The 17,094-nt window shown below is 33.6% G+C and overlaps 1 long non-coding RNA gene across 1 annotated transcript in view; it reads right to left on the bottom strand.

The window, feature by feature from the left end:
* Window positions 1-5,381: 5,381 nt before the first annotated feature.
* Window positions 5,382-17,094, bottom strand: part of LOC149918059 (uncharacterized) — a 28,315-nt gene continuing 16,602 nt past the window's right edge. The window contains exons 3-6 of the long non-coding RNA XR_016466334.1: window positions 14,581-14,698; window positions 10,922-10,960; window positions 8,806-9,051; window positions 5,382-6,010 (exon numbers count right to left, since the gene is read on the bottom strand). This is a non-coding gene — a long non-coding RNA (uncharacterized LOC149918059). The remainder of the gene's footprint in view (window positions 6,011-8,805; window positions 9,052-10,921; window positions 10,961-14,580; window positions 14,699-17,094) is intronic.

The following is a 17,094-nucleotide window of genomic DNA, read 5'->3' as shown; positions in this document are numbered from 1 at the left end:
GCATTAACGTACCTTGACTAGCCACATTATTTTCAGGAGCTTGTTGCTGCGATGATAACAACCAAACTTTTCAGCAGCCTGTGCTTGATCCAGATCATTAACATCTTGTAAGTATCAGAAAGATCAATGCAGTGGAATGGTGATACAGGAGATGTAATGACAAAGGAACTAGTACAATAGAAAGGTGTTACAAAGTAAAAGGAAAAGTGCTTACGCAGGTCTGAAGATTTAAGCTTGTAGGGAAACCACAAGGAAGGGATCTCGAACCAGAGATCCTTCCACAGTGGCTGCCAGCCCTTAAAACAGGTCTAAGAGAGGTGCAGCCAGGCTTTACTCTTTCCAGTCACACAGGTGAATCGCCTTCACCTGTGCTCTCAGGGCTGACTGTCTTTTTTCCAGGTGCTCAATCAGTGCTTCAGGCCATGGCTCAACAGTTACTGCACAGTGATTAACATATAGCTTATTTTTGAAAAATATTTTCATGGATATTTCTTGTCTTTCTGATCTACTCAAGAAGCTGCACTAGGAGCAGCAAAATGAAAATTTTCAGTAGCCACTGAAAAATTGTTTAAGTACATTCTCTAATGCACAGATGGTATCAAGACGTCAACTTGGTGTCCTGATAGTACATCCAAAAAGCTTTTAATCTGAGATTATGCACTGTCTCAGGCTTTGAGATCTAAGGACACAGATGTTCTCAGAAGCTGTAGCTGCATCTATACCAGTAGGCATCAGGGAAGAGGCATCTCAGCTGCACTGAACATGTGGCTCTCCAAGTCCATGAAAGAAGACAGATGTTCCTGTCCCCTGGACTGCAATGCTTGCTGAGATTTAAAGCTTCAGTTTAGAGTCTGCAGATCTGTGGTTGTTCAGTTTTGAGTTTTTATCAGATTCAGCTATTCAAGTTAAAGACCATCCAGTGGATAAGCCAGCTTGATGTCAATTTTTATGCATTTGTGTGAGAGACGATTTGTTTCGACTACTTCCAACACTTATTATTAACTATTAAAACATTAATAATATTTATGATATAATGTTATATGATAAATAGTAACATTTATAATTAATAATAAGTAGACCTCAGCACAGACTTGTCGAGGTCTATATTTAGACTTTGATTTCACATTTCTTTGTTTTTGAAACTGGATACAGCAAAGCTATGCTTCTGAGTTTTTAAAGTATAAGAAAGCTCTCTGATTACTTTTGTTTGTTTGTTTGTTTGCCGTCTGCCTTTCTGTTTCTATTTTCTATTTTCAATTTTGTGTATTTTACTGTAATTCGGAATGTAGACTGCCTCACATTGTTTGCTAAAGCAATGAAAAACTTTACATTAATATTTTTTCACTTGTTTGGTGTGAGTAGTGGTGGGCAGAATCCACAACAGTCCTTTATGAAGGAATCAACAAAAAATTCTTCAGTGGCTGTTAGTGTTCTATTTCAGTATTACCATCAAGTTTGAATGTTGTCATGTTTTGAACAGAAGCATTATCAATTGAAAGTACCATTTCATTCATATTTGTTTAGTACCTTTTAATATTTGGGCTGAGATTATAGTAAACATAATATGTATTCTGTGCATAATATACACACGAGTGAACGAATCAACCAAACGTTATTTAAAAGATGAAAGTGGAAAAGAAAGTTCATCTCTCTTATCAAGAAAAAAGCAACTTGCATATATCAATCATCACATCTAAAAGTTTGGTGGTTTTTCTTGCATTTGTTTTAATGTACACACAGAAAAACAAACCCCAAAATAACTAAGTGAAGTCTTGAAATAAACATAGCAACTGGGCCTGGGAAGAAGGAAGAACAGAGGAATCAATATCTTTTAAAGGATTTAGATCCGCTGCACAGTTTGGTTGGCATGTGGCAAATTAAATTTAATGTTAATTCATGTAAATTTATTAGACTCTTTCTTTAGAGTCCTCCATGTTTTTATTGTGCATTGTGTTTCAGTACAGATGATAATAAACTCATACAGATGCCACCAGTCATCAGCACCACATTAATTACCGACTTGCTCAGAAAGTATTTACAGCAAAAGTTGGAACTGACTGAACAGTGCTGGCAATGCTAAGCTACCATTTAGCTAGGAACACAGAAAACTGTACAACAAATACTGTTTCAAATCAGTAAGAGATGAGGTAAATAAGTGCACAGGGAAGGTAAGATGGTCACATTGGAGATATTTTCTCTAGAATTTGAATTACCAACACTAAACAGCAAAGCTGACAAGCCTCTCCGCTAACCTCAAAACTTGCATTCCAAATGCAAAAATATACAGAAACTGTCTACGACTTTAACAACTATTTTGTGATGTCGGCTCAGTGTCACCCACCACATCAGATCCCAGTGAAAAGAGCAAAAGTAGGTCTTTAGGGTTTGGATTCAGGTGAGAAAAGCAGAAGGCGGGAAGGATAAATATATGACAAGGCTGACCCAAACATCTCAGGATTTTGGAACAAACGACTAATGACTTGCATATTCAGAGCATACTAAGCAGATATTTGTAGGATTTATCTCTCTATAAATGCAGAGATGACCACCTTTACTTTTATAAACCTGTTGGGATAACCATATCTATTTCTCAAAACAGGCAAATCTGCTCATTAGCAGGTTGGAATTCCTGGTTGTAATTACTCCAAAGGATACTCAAATATGAAACAGCCCTTAAGGCAGCCAGGACATTGTACAGTATGCTAGATGAAGACATTTTTCACCCTTCTGATGAACTTAAAGTGAGATAATCAAAATACATTAGGAAAGTATTTACTATTTGTTTCCATACATTATCTGAACCATGGAGAAATAGCATTATCATATTGAGTAATTCTCCCTAGTTTTTATATATAAAGAACTACTGAAATTAGATTTGCATGTTTATCCCCATTTTTTCCAAATGAAATGATTACCTTTCAGAGCAAGGGCAGAACTGAATAGTCAAGAAATCATCAAATTTCCCTTCACAGAATTTAAAAGCAGCACAGATGAATCAATTGATTGCCTTAGCCCAAATCTTAATAACCATATCCTGAAACACAGAATCATAGAATTACTTGGGTTGGAAAGGACCTTAAGGGTCATCAAGTCCAACCACAACCTAACCATACTACCATAACTAACAACCCTCCACTTAATCCGGAAATTTTGTAAGACTGAATATTCCCTGTTGTTTCTTTGCTGGTAGAATAAAGGCTAGGACTAAGAAATGAGGAAGCTAGGAGAGAAAGGAATGCAATTCTCAACATTAAACAACCCTCAACAATATCAGTGACCACCATATGCCTAATTAGTCATAGCATCTGGCAAATCTCTAATTCTAGCTGTAGCGTATACTAGGTTGAGATGACAATGACAATATCGACAGTACTGAAATTGTGTGTATTATTTATTTGAATAATATATATACATAATATACATAACATATATATATATATATATATATATATATATATATATATATATATATATATATATATATATATATATATATATAAGTTTATCATTTCCTGCCCTAGAATAAACCAAACCATTTGCTGTCACTTCTTTTTCCTGTTGCATATATTCCCTACCTGTCACAGTTTGTAGAGCCTTGCCATTGTTTTCCTTGTGATACACAAACCTAGAAATACCTTTGGACCTAGTGAGTTAAACTCAACTTGAATGCAGTCATAAAGGATTTACCATGTACTTTAGGAAAGAGAAGCTGTAGAGACAAGGTAATGCTGTTACAAAATGATTGCTGAAAACATCCTAAAAAGACAAGCAATCCTTTCCTCAGCAGAAGCAAACCCCAGAATTCTGAAGCCATACCTGCTTCAAAAAACACAAACATATGGGAAATAAAGCATTTGTGAGCACATTGGGTGATTATGGCAAAAGTCAACTCAGAGCTCAAGCCCTGCTTTAGAATTTTCCTTTATCACTGGAGATCTGAGGAAAGATTTCCATTAAATCTACAGAGGTTTAGAATTATTTTAAGAAGCCTTTACTCAACATTCTGAGTTGCCATTCAAAGTTATAGTATAATTGTACTGAATTTATAATTCATAATTCATTAGATATTTTTTTACCTTTCGCTAGTATTTTGCAAAAATGACCAAATGAACCAGAGATTTCTAGCAAGAGAAGAAAAAAAGTAGTTGGGAAGTTTTACATTATTGAAGTCATAAGGTATACACATTTTTTATTAATAAACTGTGAATTTGTTCCATTTTTGATTGTGTCACTTTAATAATTGCGTAAATAGACTTATTTAACTGATATGAATACAATAAGGAACAGGATATTTTATCAATATAGTTGTAGTAGAACCAGAACTTAGTTTCCAGATAGCTGATGAAGTGTGAGCCTTGTTTCATTTTCACTCAAAATCTGCTGCTTTTCCAAGTACTCTGGGGAGCGATTATCTTATTGCAAAGACTGTGTTTTGAAAAAACCCATGCTATTTGATGCTACCAGAACACAATGCACTAAAGGCAATTTTATTTTTTAAAATACTTAATATAATGAAGATAACTTTAAGTACTTTTCAACATAACTGATTTTCACTTATACGTTTTCCATAAGATACAGAAGATGGAGATATAAATCTGTACATTTTGCCTGAAGAATTTATGTGTATTTTTCTCAGCCCTGGTTTAATTATTACATATTTTTAGGATGAGATGAACTACAAAGTCAAGACTGCAAATGGTAAAGGAAACATGCAATCTATTTCTATATCCAATTAATATTTAAGAAGCAAAATCACAAACAGAAAAATATATATTTTTAGTGAAAGAATAAACAATAAGAATTTTACACAATTTGTACAAAACTTAAAACAGCTACCTAGGGCTGTGTATGAAATTTTCCTATCATTAAGATTTGTTCTCTTTTGTCTTAAGTACATCAGAATGAGTTCATCTTTCTGTTTTTGTTCAGAGAGTATCAAGAAGAAAAATAAACCAATTGCTCCTGCAATTGTGACCTATCAATGGATTGCTGACATTTTTTTTCATCTGGATAATTTTTTTTTTTTTTTCAGATTGTTTCCTTTCTTTACCCTCTCTATCCATGTTCTTGCCAATTAAGATGCTGTTTTCCCAAATTCAACTCAATTTATTTTTTATTTGTTTGCTTTCCTATTACTAAATCTGAATTTTAAATACCACTCATACACGTGACAGAAATTGGAACAGAAATGGAAAACTTAGTTACATTTACGTTATGACACCTCTGAAATCTTAAAAAATAGGGATAATGACATATGCAACTAAAAGTGTTAGAAAACACAAATAATTCCAATTTTTTTTTTTTTTTTTTTTTTTTTTGTTACCCAAAGCTGCAATATGATTATTTATAGAATTTATAGAACTGCCAAAAAAAGACAGGAAGAGGGATTATCATCTTGCAAAGTACATTTGCTTTCATTATAATTGCTTCTCATATTCTGTATTATCACACATACAGTATCTTCTAATGCCAAACAATGATTGTAAGTAAGATGGTAATTACAATGTAAAGGAGAATGTCTGAGACCGCACACAACCAATACTGTTACAGTGTAATCAATAACCCTTCAGAAAAGCTTCTTCTGTCCACAGTCCATCTCAAGTAAACACAACCCAGTTAAATAATTTTATTTTTCTCTGTTGTCACAAAACACGATTAAATACTTCTAATCAAGACAGTAGACATTCAAACAAAATCTAATAAGTATGGCTACAGATAATTTCAATACAAGAGCACAGGACACAAGTAAGAGGTAATAAAAAAAAAATTGTTGGATTAATTCTACAAAAATCTTTTCCCCCAGATAATTTAAGAAGATATCCAGTCAGCAGATTTATAATACCTTCATCAAGAAAGGAAGAGATGGGAGGAAGGTAGAAGTGGGAACATTGATTCTTCAGCATTTATAAATATTGTCCTCACTATTTAGATGAAAAATTTTAGAAATGGATAACAAAGCTGGTTTCCAGTGCAAATCCACTACCATGAAGAGCTTCTATGGCACTTAGAACTGTAAAAAATAAAATAAAAAAATAAAAGACAATACAGTTCCACCAGTTTATCCTCCCACCAAGTGCATATTTCAAATGAGTGTTGACAATCAAATGTGAAGCTTTGCAATCCAGAAGTGAGTCATATTCACAAAGAAGATGACATTAAAATATATCTAATGCCTCTTGCTCAGTCTGTGAACTGATTGACTAAATTACACAGAGACAATAGTATACACTCTTGTTCACTGTATGGGTATACTATTATCTCTGTGCAGTTTAGTCAACCAGTAAAGATCATTATCTAGCTAACAACTGCTAGAAAGAATCAAAGACCTTTTGAGGTACTCTGGTAAGGATGTACAGTTTTGTTCACCAGCTAAGGAGCAACAAATACTGATAGGCATGTGCCTTAAGCCCAAGAGAGAAAACTAGATAAAGTAATCTTTAGCTTAAGCTGTATTCCCAAAAACCTTCCTAAAACAAAACAAAAATACATATTATTTATGCGCATTAGGCAGTCATGGTCCAACAGCATGCAGAAGATCAAGGCAGACTGCTTGGCAATTTGAAAACCAAGGTGCTTTTTGACCTATTGAAACTAGGTATTAAGAAACTTTTGTATCTCAAGTGTTAAACTGCATGTCTGTGCACGCTAACAAGCTAGCTCATGATCTGGTGAGCCACCTACCCAAACCACCATACCATCCAGAGGCAAAAGAAAACTGTATCTCATACCTGAGGCTCACAAGTGAAAAAGAACACTCTTTTCCTAGAGTCTATTTTCAACACTGAGCAATCTGTCTTTCCACAGACTGAGAGCGGAATGAGTTAGAAGGTCATTTGCTAGTACTCCCTCATTGGCAAATGATCATGGCCACTCTTGAATCACTTAATATATCTTCAGAAACATATACAAATTTTTGCAGGCAAAATATTCAGTGATGTCAGTTGAAGTTTAACTAAGAATTACCCAAACAAGCCATCAAATCTCAATGAAGTTTTAATAATTTTAAAGCCACCTTTAATTACACTGAAGCTGGAAAAAGACTGGTAGCTTATATAATCATGCAATAGGTAAGCTCTACTGGAGTGTAAAAGAATTTTTCCTGAGAATGAATGCAAAGTAGGCAAACATGGAATTAAGAAAGAAGTCATAGGTATGTTATTAACTGCAAAATATGTAGAAGGTAATACATAAATACTGACTTATTTTTCAAAACAGATTTCCTATGTTGAACTATTCTCACAGTCATAATTCAATGTTCTAATCAAGGGACCTGAGCTGGCTCAGGTATAGTAATATAGAAGATACAGTAGTTTTTTCTAATTAGCTCAGCCTTGGTACTATTTGGGGATTCATATTATAATGCAAGAGCTATTGCCATATGCTTCAACATTATTGGAACGTTCATAATGTTTTCAATCAGCACTTCAAATATTTTCTACTGTATGACAGTTCTAAAATACTCATTTACTCATTTCAGTTTGTCAGATTTACCTAGTTTGACACTTCTTCATCCCTGCTTCTCAATTATCTCTTATATCACCTGTTCTTTGTAGTCTCTTATTTTCGTATTTTTCTCCATCACCTGTTCTCCTATTAAAAGAGTTCATCTATGCTAGAGATATTTTTCCTCATACTTTACCAGATCATTTGTTTTTATATCTGCTATAAGCTACTTATAGTTCTTGACAAGCTTTCATATTCGAGATGCTCTTTATTACGCAAGGTATCTGTTTTATTGTTTCTATTATATACTACTTGCTAACACTTATGCTTGCCACACAGTGAGGAAAATGTGAGAGCACTTGAAAACTCAGTGTAATCTCTATTAATTTCCTTACTTTTGCAAAGTTTAGGATTTCTAGTAGAAGTAATATTTTTTCTAAAATTAAGAAGCAAGATGATGAATTATAATTGTTCAGAGAAATCCAGAGTGGGATTTTTTTAATGACAAAAATATAAAGTTTCAACTCTAACCGTATGCACTAAACACTTTCCAGCGATTGTTAAAGGATTTCAGGAATAAGTGTGTGTATTAAGGGGGGAGGCAGAGGACAGGGCAGAAATTAAAAGCAGCAAGTACAGATATGACATCTTCAAAGTAAAACGAACTTGGGGATTATCACTATCTTCATCAAGTGACAATATGTAACTGGAGCTTTGGAAGTCAACTAATTGACTGCATCAAACGTGTAAATGTTCCATTACGGGAGGTTGCAGATGTAAGCAGAAAGTTACTTTGCCATGTATGTGCTCCTGACATCAGAATGTCAGCATAGGAATTAAAGTAGTAAGTTTGGACTCAGTAGTAAGTTATGAACCAAATACCTACGTCTCTCTCAGCAATAAAACTTCACATAATATTTTAGAACATTTACTCCATATCTCTACAGAGGAAAACACTTCTCCTTTCTGAAAAGGATCGGACTGTGTGTACAGGGAATGGTTCATAACCTAGAGTTATGCATGTTTAGCTCTGATTTTTTCAGATAGATATGCATCAAAGATTATATAGAGGTCTCTGGTATGAATGAAAGATATCACAATATGAAGGATGTAAAAAAAAAAATAACAATCATACCATCTAAATTTAATTTCTATTAATGAGGCCAATTCACAGAGGCATTAGGTTCTGAATCCAACATTAGATATGCTAAACTAAATTCAACAGTTGCTTAAGCCTGCAAATAGGTAGGTTTTCAATATTCACAGCCTTCCAGGCAACAAAATTGTGATTACTGATCCTGTACAGCTGGCTGTCTGCACATTACAGAAGGCCTCTGGGAATGCACAATCCATGCCACTCACCTTGCCTGACACCCGAGCTCTCAGCCTTCTCCCACCACATCAGCTGTGTCAAGCTCCAGTAAATAGCAAACATGATGAAACAGTAAAGGAGGGCATGATCCAGCTAGGTCTTGTTTGATTCAGTTCAGAAGTATTTTTGGTTCCAGTTTCTTGTGCTTTCATATTCTGGAGTAAGGGCATTCCTGTTTGTTACAAAACTTATTTTTCCAAAAGTGTTTTCCGAAGATTAAAAACAAGTCTATTGACCTAATAAAGAAGAAGGTCTTCATTATACGTCATCTGAAATTTTGTATTTTAAGTAATGATTGTTTTTAAAAAGATAGATGTCATTAATATATATATTTATTTTTATATATATTACATACATATAGTGCTTTTCCCTTGTTCAGATGCATTCTGGTATATTGTAAACATAATAGTTTATCTGGCTTAGTGCAGAACTCCAAAGCTATGAAAGAGATGTGCACAATGTTTCAATGCCATGCAGAAAACTGCTATTCACAATATGTGTCAAGTGGCAGACATTTCTTCTTCCTTCCCTTTGTAGAAAGAATCTTATTGTTGATGACAACTGACAGTTTTTATCATAAGTTCAACAGTTTAGTCTGAAAACATTCACCATGACTTAGGCAATTTATTTTGATAAGAGAACACTGGTATGCTGAGACCAGCTTTGACCTTTAAAAAATGAATATATTAAAAAGAGGAAGGTGGTGGTGGAAGCTCTGTTTGCTTTATAGACAAGCAGTTGTGTTGTCTTGTTGACAAGACTGTTACTTGCAACTGAACAAGGCAAGGAAGAAAGGCAGGCCTCCTTTTAAGCTAGAAGCTGCTCCTGCAAAATCTTAGCTGTGTTCTTCTCAATTATCATTCATTTTAAAATAAGTTTTATGGGATTTCATGAGGAGTCAAAGGTTATGTTAAGAATGAGCAGCATTTGCATAGCAACAAATAGTTTCTGTAATCCCAAACATTTAAATAAGGATCCAGTATACTACCTATACAATGAAAAAAATCCATAACTTTCTTTATGAGTAATGCCAAATTTTGTTTATCTTGCAGAATCTTTTTCTAACATGCTGAAGTCTCAAGAAAAAAGTTAAATCCTAATAGATACTGATGACAGCTTACATTTTCTACAGTTTTGAAAAAAATCATATTATGACACCAGAAAATCAACTATATATAGATGATATTTCATAATCCTTTGTCCATTTGCATGCTGCACACAAGGTTTTCTAAAGCTTCATGGGCTAATGTACACTTTGTGGCTCTGGCACTGACCTGCTGCATGAATCAATGCAGTTGAATTTCATTCTATTGTGCACCTTATTTCTTTAAATCAGAAGTTCTTTGGGGCAAATAAATGATGTGCTCATTAGGGCTGTAAAGGAGATAAACTGCTGCACCCTTTCAGTTTTCACTGCTCCTTATAAAAATAGTCTCTTTTCCTCAGTCAAAATATATTAAAATTGCTCTACAGCACTGAATTCATTTCTTCAGCATTATATATGAACTGTAATCTCTCAAAGAGTTATGCACAGGCTTAACTTCCTGGTCTATGAAAATTCCACTTAGTATGGAAAGATCTCAAAAGAAAACATTCAATTTCTATTTGAAGTGAGGTGAAATTTTTTCTAGGAAATCTCTCTTTAAATATTTTACAAGGAAATAATCAGTCTTGGCGAATATTCGTTGTGTAGTATAATAGAGTAAATTCAGATTTCATAGAGACCAAACTGTTTGAAAGAGCAAAATATTTATAAAATTGCAAAAGAAACAGAAAATTTCATCTGTCATTCATTGATTTTATTACACACAAAGATTATCAGTCTCACAGGGAAACACTTTCCCTTCATGGTAGCAAATCTGGATGGACTGCAGACAGAATATAGCTAGTAGATTACCAGTAGAAAAGACTTAGAAGGTTGCTTATCTGCTGAATATTTACTTCAAAATCCTTATGTTATATCTGATTATGTGCCTAGCCATCAGAATGCATTTTGTATGGACACTATTATGTTCTGTTTTAGTTTGCTACTTTTCTTTTAAAATTTATAACACATATACAGTATATAATAAAGCAGAAAAAAAAAAAAATAGTTTGTGTACTTACATCTACAGCTTTTCATGTTGCTACTTCAGATCTCCTCACCTGACAAAAAGAGGTATAATAGAGACAGTGGAATATAAATAAACATACCAGAATTAAATAGTACATTTTTTAAAAGTTACAATTATTTTAATAAACATTCAATGCATGTCTGAACATATTTAAATTATGAATTCTATTGCTTGGCATTTCATCTTAGAGTACTTAGCTGATATCAGGTTATCAGTATCAGCCTAAGAAATTTGGTATCTCTAGAGATTTTTCTTTGGATTTCATTATTTAACAGCTGCTGACAAAGACATGAGTACACCTCCTTAAGGTAACAGAATTAAAAGGCTTTGTCAAGTTTTTCTGCTCATTTAATGAAATCTATTACAGAATGGACAGCAGTTATATAAAACATGATTCCAATCTATTATCTCCTTTGTTTCTGTAGATTAAAAAAAAGTGGAGAAAAAATAGGTCCAGCAACAAAATCCTATATTATAAACCTGAGTTTTCTAAACAGAGCTGTGAGCTATGGGACAAGTACAAAATTTTTGTTTGCACCCATATCTGTTAAGAATTCAATCTAGTCAGCCTCATTTTCAGTGGGGATGTTATCAGCACCACTCCATGCCCTGTGATATCTCCCTCTCTCAAACAGATCAGGTTTCAGTAGAACTTGGAACAGTTGTGCAGCCTGACCTTATCATGCTCTTCAGACACCATGTGCATTTGAATAAGGATTTCTGGGAAGGTGCACAAATAGGCAGAACAACAGCAGATTTGCAAAGAACTTCAGTTTCATTTAACAAGCATTACAGGCAGTATCTGAGATCACTTTACATTCATGGTCTACTAGCACCGACTCAGTATTGCCTTGGATTCCTTCTCTACACAAGCACTTCTACTCTGAACCCAAATCATTTCTAATAATATGAGAATTTTTGTCATCTGTTAAAGCTGACCCAGATAATAACAGTTTTAAAATTAGTTTTTCATTCTTATTTTCTTTGTTAATATGCCATTATTTTGCTATGCTGTTGAGGACTAGACTGATCCTAACTCACATGTGATATCATAGCAAAGAAATTAACTGCTTAATGAAAATGCATACGGTTTGATGTTTAGCATCAATTATGACCAGCACTTAAAAACATTTGACCATTGTGTTATTTTAAAATGACTACCTCACTCTTAACGCAGATTTACTATACTTTTGTTTGTTTAATTGCTCAAAATTTCCTAAATTCTAAGCTCAGTGCTTCATTTTCCTCCTGACAATATCAATTTCAACATTTTATCACAATATCTTGAATTTGTGATGGGTAGAATTAACATCCTGGATGCATTTCTGAATGCTACTTGCTCAGATGTTAACAGTCACACATTACAGTGTGAATACTTCAGTTTTTCATGGGCTAGCATAATTAACAGGACTAATCCCTGCTAAAAAGAAAAAATGAATCAAATATATTGTTTCACAATATGATTAAAGATTGACAAAAACATGTGACATATTTTAAAATTTAACTAAAAATATGAAGGAACAAATGACTTTTTAGGAAGAAAAAAAAAAAAGGAAATGAAAATCCTTCATTCATCATTATGCTCTTCCTTTTCAGTATAAATATAGCAAGCTTTACAAACCATTCACTTTAAGAAAATAAGATTTTTATTCTTTTCTCTTAAAACTGTGATGATATGCTATTCTATAGAAAACAATGCTCTGTAAAATAACTGTGCTTGTAAATACATGAGAAAATATTAGATGAGACTTTTGAAAAGAACTTTATGCACCAGAATAAATAAATAAATAAATAAATAAAATAAAATTAGCAAGTTGAATCAATAGAAGTCAATGGATTAGAATAGCTTCAATAAAGTGTTAGCAAAAAAAAAATTGAGTTGGGGGTTGAAATTGGAGAGGGTAGGAAAGGATCGTTGGGGAAGTTGAGTTACATCAACTGAGAAACAGTTGTGAGTTTATGAGCAGCACTAGAATTTTTTTAGACTTATTTTCTGGTGTTAGAGGAAAAGAAAATAGAAAAATCGTGGAGAAAAAAAAAAACTACAAAAGAATAAAAAGTCAAGTTTAAGCTGTTTTAAATTAATCATTCTGGCTGTCCAACTTACGAGTAGAAACTTGTCTTAATGCCTTTATGATCCATGTAGTTACTACTGTTTGAATACTATGTAAATTATGAAATGCCTCAGAACATTAAAACAAGATGAAAAATGGTTTATGTCATTGTATGTTCCAGATATCAGAAAGAATCTCCTGCTGCATGTTGAGAGCTCTCAATGGGAAGAGAGAGAATATAAGAATTAATTCATACAGAGAATTACCAGCACCTTTGTTTTGTTGTCATTGTTGTTACTTTTAATATATATTTATCTATTCAATAACTATTCTGACATTTTCTCAAGAGATTGTGAACCATGAGGCATGGCTACATAAACACATCACTGCAAGTTACTACAAAAGCATAGTAAACATCCTATTATGTTGTAGTATCTGTCTATTTACATAGGCATGATACATTTTCCCACACTAATTTTTTAAGTCTGCTGTCTTTAAGTAAAGAGTAAGCTAAATGACATTTGTTGCAGGATGAGGTCATGAGGTCATTCCTGAATAGTTAATAATAAATAATTGAGGGGGGAAAAAAACAAAAACAAAAAACAAAAACAAAACAAACAAACAAAAAAAAAAAAAAAAAAAAAGAAGACAAAAAAATCCAGGTCTATTCACTAAATCATTTATACATTTGTTTTCAAAACATGTTTCTGAATAGAAATAAGTCTACATGAGTTATTTCTTGCCATGTGCAATTTAAATAAATATATTTACTGAAAACGCATTAATTATGGATGAATATATGTAGTAGTTAGGTAAGTGCAAGGTCTCTATATCAGTTGTAATTTACATTTTGTTTTTGAAGTCTTGAATTTGAGTGCAGCTGTACAAAGCCTTTCCCCCTTGTGTTTGTTGCTGGGAACAATTTTGAAGTTAGGAGGAAAGACAGTTGCAAGGCTTTAACTCCTGAAGACTGATACTTTGTAATTCAAGACATCTGTGTTTTATAACTGCACAAACCAGCAGTTTCCAGAATGCTTCCATCTGTCCTTCTCTTCAGAGATGAGGTGTGATCACAGCAGGTAGTAGGGAGCTGTAATAAGCTGCAAAAAGCAAACACACTGAAGAAATTTCCCTAAGTATTTTCTCTCTGAAACTCAGAAACATACTTTCATGGGTTTTGTGCCATAACTGTCCCAGGAAAACGTTTCAACTTATCTTCTGATCTACACTTAATTCTGTAGTATGTGTGTTAGGCAAGTTTTCATCTCAGCCTGTTCATGTCTCAGCCTCTCATAAGACTTCAAAGTAGAAATAAGTCTCTGTCTATATCTCAAACAAAGAAGTATCTACTGAGACAGGGAGAGGAGAGGAGAGGAGAGGAGAGGAGAGGAGAGGAGAGGAGAGGAGAGGAGAGGAGAGGAGAGGAGAGGAGAGGAGAGGAGAGGAGAGGAGAGGAGAGGAGAGGAGAGGAGAGGAGAGGAGAGGAGAGGAGAGGAGAGGAGAGGAGAGGAGAGGAGAGGAGAGGAGAGGAGAGGAGAGGAGAGGAGAGGAGAGGAGAGGAGAGGAGAGGAGAGACATTGAGTCATGTGAAACTTACCCTCTCTTCTTCCTCGTTTCCATTAGTGAGGTTACACTAATGCAAATGCGGCAACATTCATTTCCACAGCAGCGCTTTCCGGTACCTCAGTAAGCAATAGGACTACTTTTGCTGTCAACTCAAGTGAAAAAGGAAGAAATATTAAAAGAATAACTATTTTGCCAAAGCAAAAACATCAGAAATAAAAACTAAGTACAGAAGAAAAAAAAAAAAAAAAAAAAAAAGGGAATTATACATTGATTTTCTAAGTGTATTCATTACTCAAATATGATTGATTAGGTGATAAGTTCTGTGTTAAGAAAAAATATTTACCTAGATGAAACAATATTCTGACATCTTCCTTTAACAAATTCTCATCAACATGAAATTAATAGCCGAAGTTTCGATAGTTCTCTTTTAAAATACAATTGCAACATTCCACTTTGATGAGATACTTCTGCCGTAAGCCAAATGCCTTGTTACAGATTTTAACCGTTTTTATTTCTCTTTCCCAGTCTTCACTTACAACATCTAAAATACACAGTTGTTCTAAGTTAATACCTAAGACCAAAAAAAACTTTCCATAATAATAAACTTGTCAAAATCATGATGATACAGAGTACCATCTTCAGCAAACAATTATGTTATGATGTGGAATACTGATAACCAAAAATCATAAAACCATGACATAAACATACAATACTGAAAAATCAACCCAAGATTCACTGCTAATTTGCTAATAGCCTTGTAGAGTCTATATTACTTAAGAAAAAGCATGGTTTGATTAAAGGAAAAATTGAATTTGATTCAAACTGGTGTACTGTACTGGTGATTCAAAAGGTGTACAAGAAGCAAGTCTTAAATATGCATTATCTAAAAATTCTAGTCCTAATGACTTGAAATGTGCTAGTTCAAAAAACTGTGAGATGGGCTCACATTTTTCTGTTGCTAGCTAACGTAGTTCTGAGTATTTCCATCTTATATTTGAAAGACAAAGAGCTGGAGGGAAAAGCTGGTGGTGTTTTGTTAGCTTTGGCTACTCATCACTTTATTTCTTTTTCACATTTGACTCTGTTCAATTCTTGCTGGTCAAATTAACTGCACTTGTGATCAGGAATCAACTTGTACAAAGGACTGTCAGGCTTTTAAAAAGACTTTTTTTCCTGTTGAACTTCATAAAACTGTCATATTCTATGAATTCAAAATAGCACAGGAATCAATGGACAACAATTCTTTCCTAAAAAGCTGAATACTCACCACTAAGCATTTTAAGTAGGGATTCTGATGACATAAGCAAGTTTCAAAAGCTTAATGGTATTCCAAAATCTTTGTTACTTATATAGAAAATGAATTTTAAAACCCTGTAATATTACATAACTGTAATATCAAAATACTACATTTACTAAGGTGATTTCATCTAAAAAAGTCAATAAGAAGAAATTGAAGGTCACACATATAAGATTATTATACTTTTGAAAATAATGTGTGAGAAACAGCCTGAAAGGTTACAAGAAAAAGTAACTGAACATGAGTTCTAATAACAATACACTGCTTACAAGTCATAAAGTAATCCAATCAAGTGACAGGGGTGGCATTAGAATCATATAAAAACATTTGTAGTTTATACAGATGAACCCCTATCTCTAGAACAATGCATGGTGCTTGATGTATCAGTTCTCTTGCTTTATATACACTGCCTGAAGTCATTTATACCTGGATTTAAAGTTAACTTCAACATTAATACATCTTGTGCTATTTTGTCCTGTCTTGTCTAATGTAATCAACAGCATAGGTATTTTGTCATTGTCACTTCTTCTCCAGCACACAGCAAACGCTCAGCAAACAGGATTCAGGAAGCCTGCTTATTGTATATCACCTCTGACTCCACCTTCTTCTAAAATAGAAAGACAACATAAATACGCAGAATATTTTTCTCTATGAATTTATCACAAAATATGTCAAAATCACCATTGTATTCATACTGTGATTTTTATATTTTTTGTGACCCACTGATAGATATAAGTTTAAAGAATAACTTAAGAGAGAGAAATCTTCAGAACACACTGCTCTATTCAAGCTAGATAAAGATTCTACTCCTACAACAATCATTCTTAGAAAGTCTATACCAAAATGTTATGGCACACTGTCATCACTGTAGGATATTAGAATATATTCAGTACTTTAAAGTTTAGACAAACATAAACACACTAACAATGCACATCACATTTCAAAGTTGTCATTTCAACATTGCAGGTGAAACCTTGAATCCATTTTAAGTCAATGGCAAAACTCCCACCAACCTTGGAGGAAGTCAGATACCACCCTTTACTGCTGCCTTTACTCATTTTTGGCAACCAAATGACAAATAATTAATAAATGCATAGGATATTACTTGGTCTAAGCAGAGCAGGTAAGAACTAGAAAAGAAGCTTTTCAAATACATTATACATAAATCAAGCTGTTATCTTTCAAACAGTTTATTTAATGAGTTGGCATTCAACCAGACAAAGAGCTAGTCAAATACTGCAAAAGACT

The sequence above is a fragment of the Phasianus colchicus genome, chromosome 4 (genome assembly GCF_987193195.1).
Source record: "Phasianus colchicus chromosome 4, bPhaCol1.hap1.1, whole genome shotgun sequence".
NCBI classification, from domain to species: domain Eukaryota; kingdom Metazoa; phylum Chordata; class Aves; order Galliformes; family Phasianidae; genus Phasianus; species Phasianus colchicus.
The sequence above is the reverse complement of the archived record's forward strand: the minus strand, read 5'-3'. Positions and strand labels throughout refer to the sequence as shown.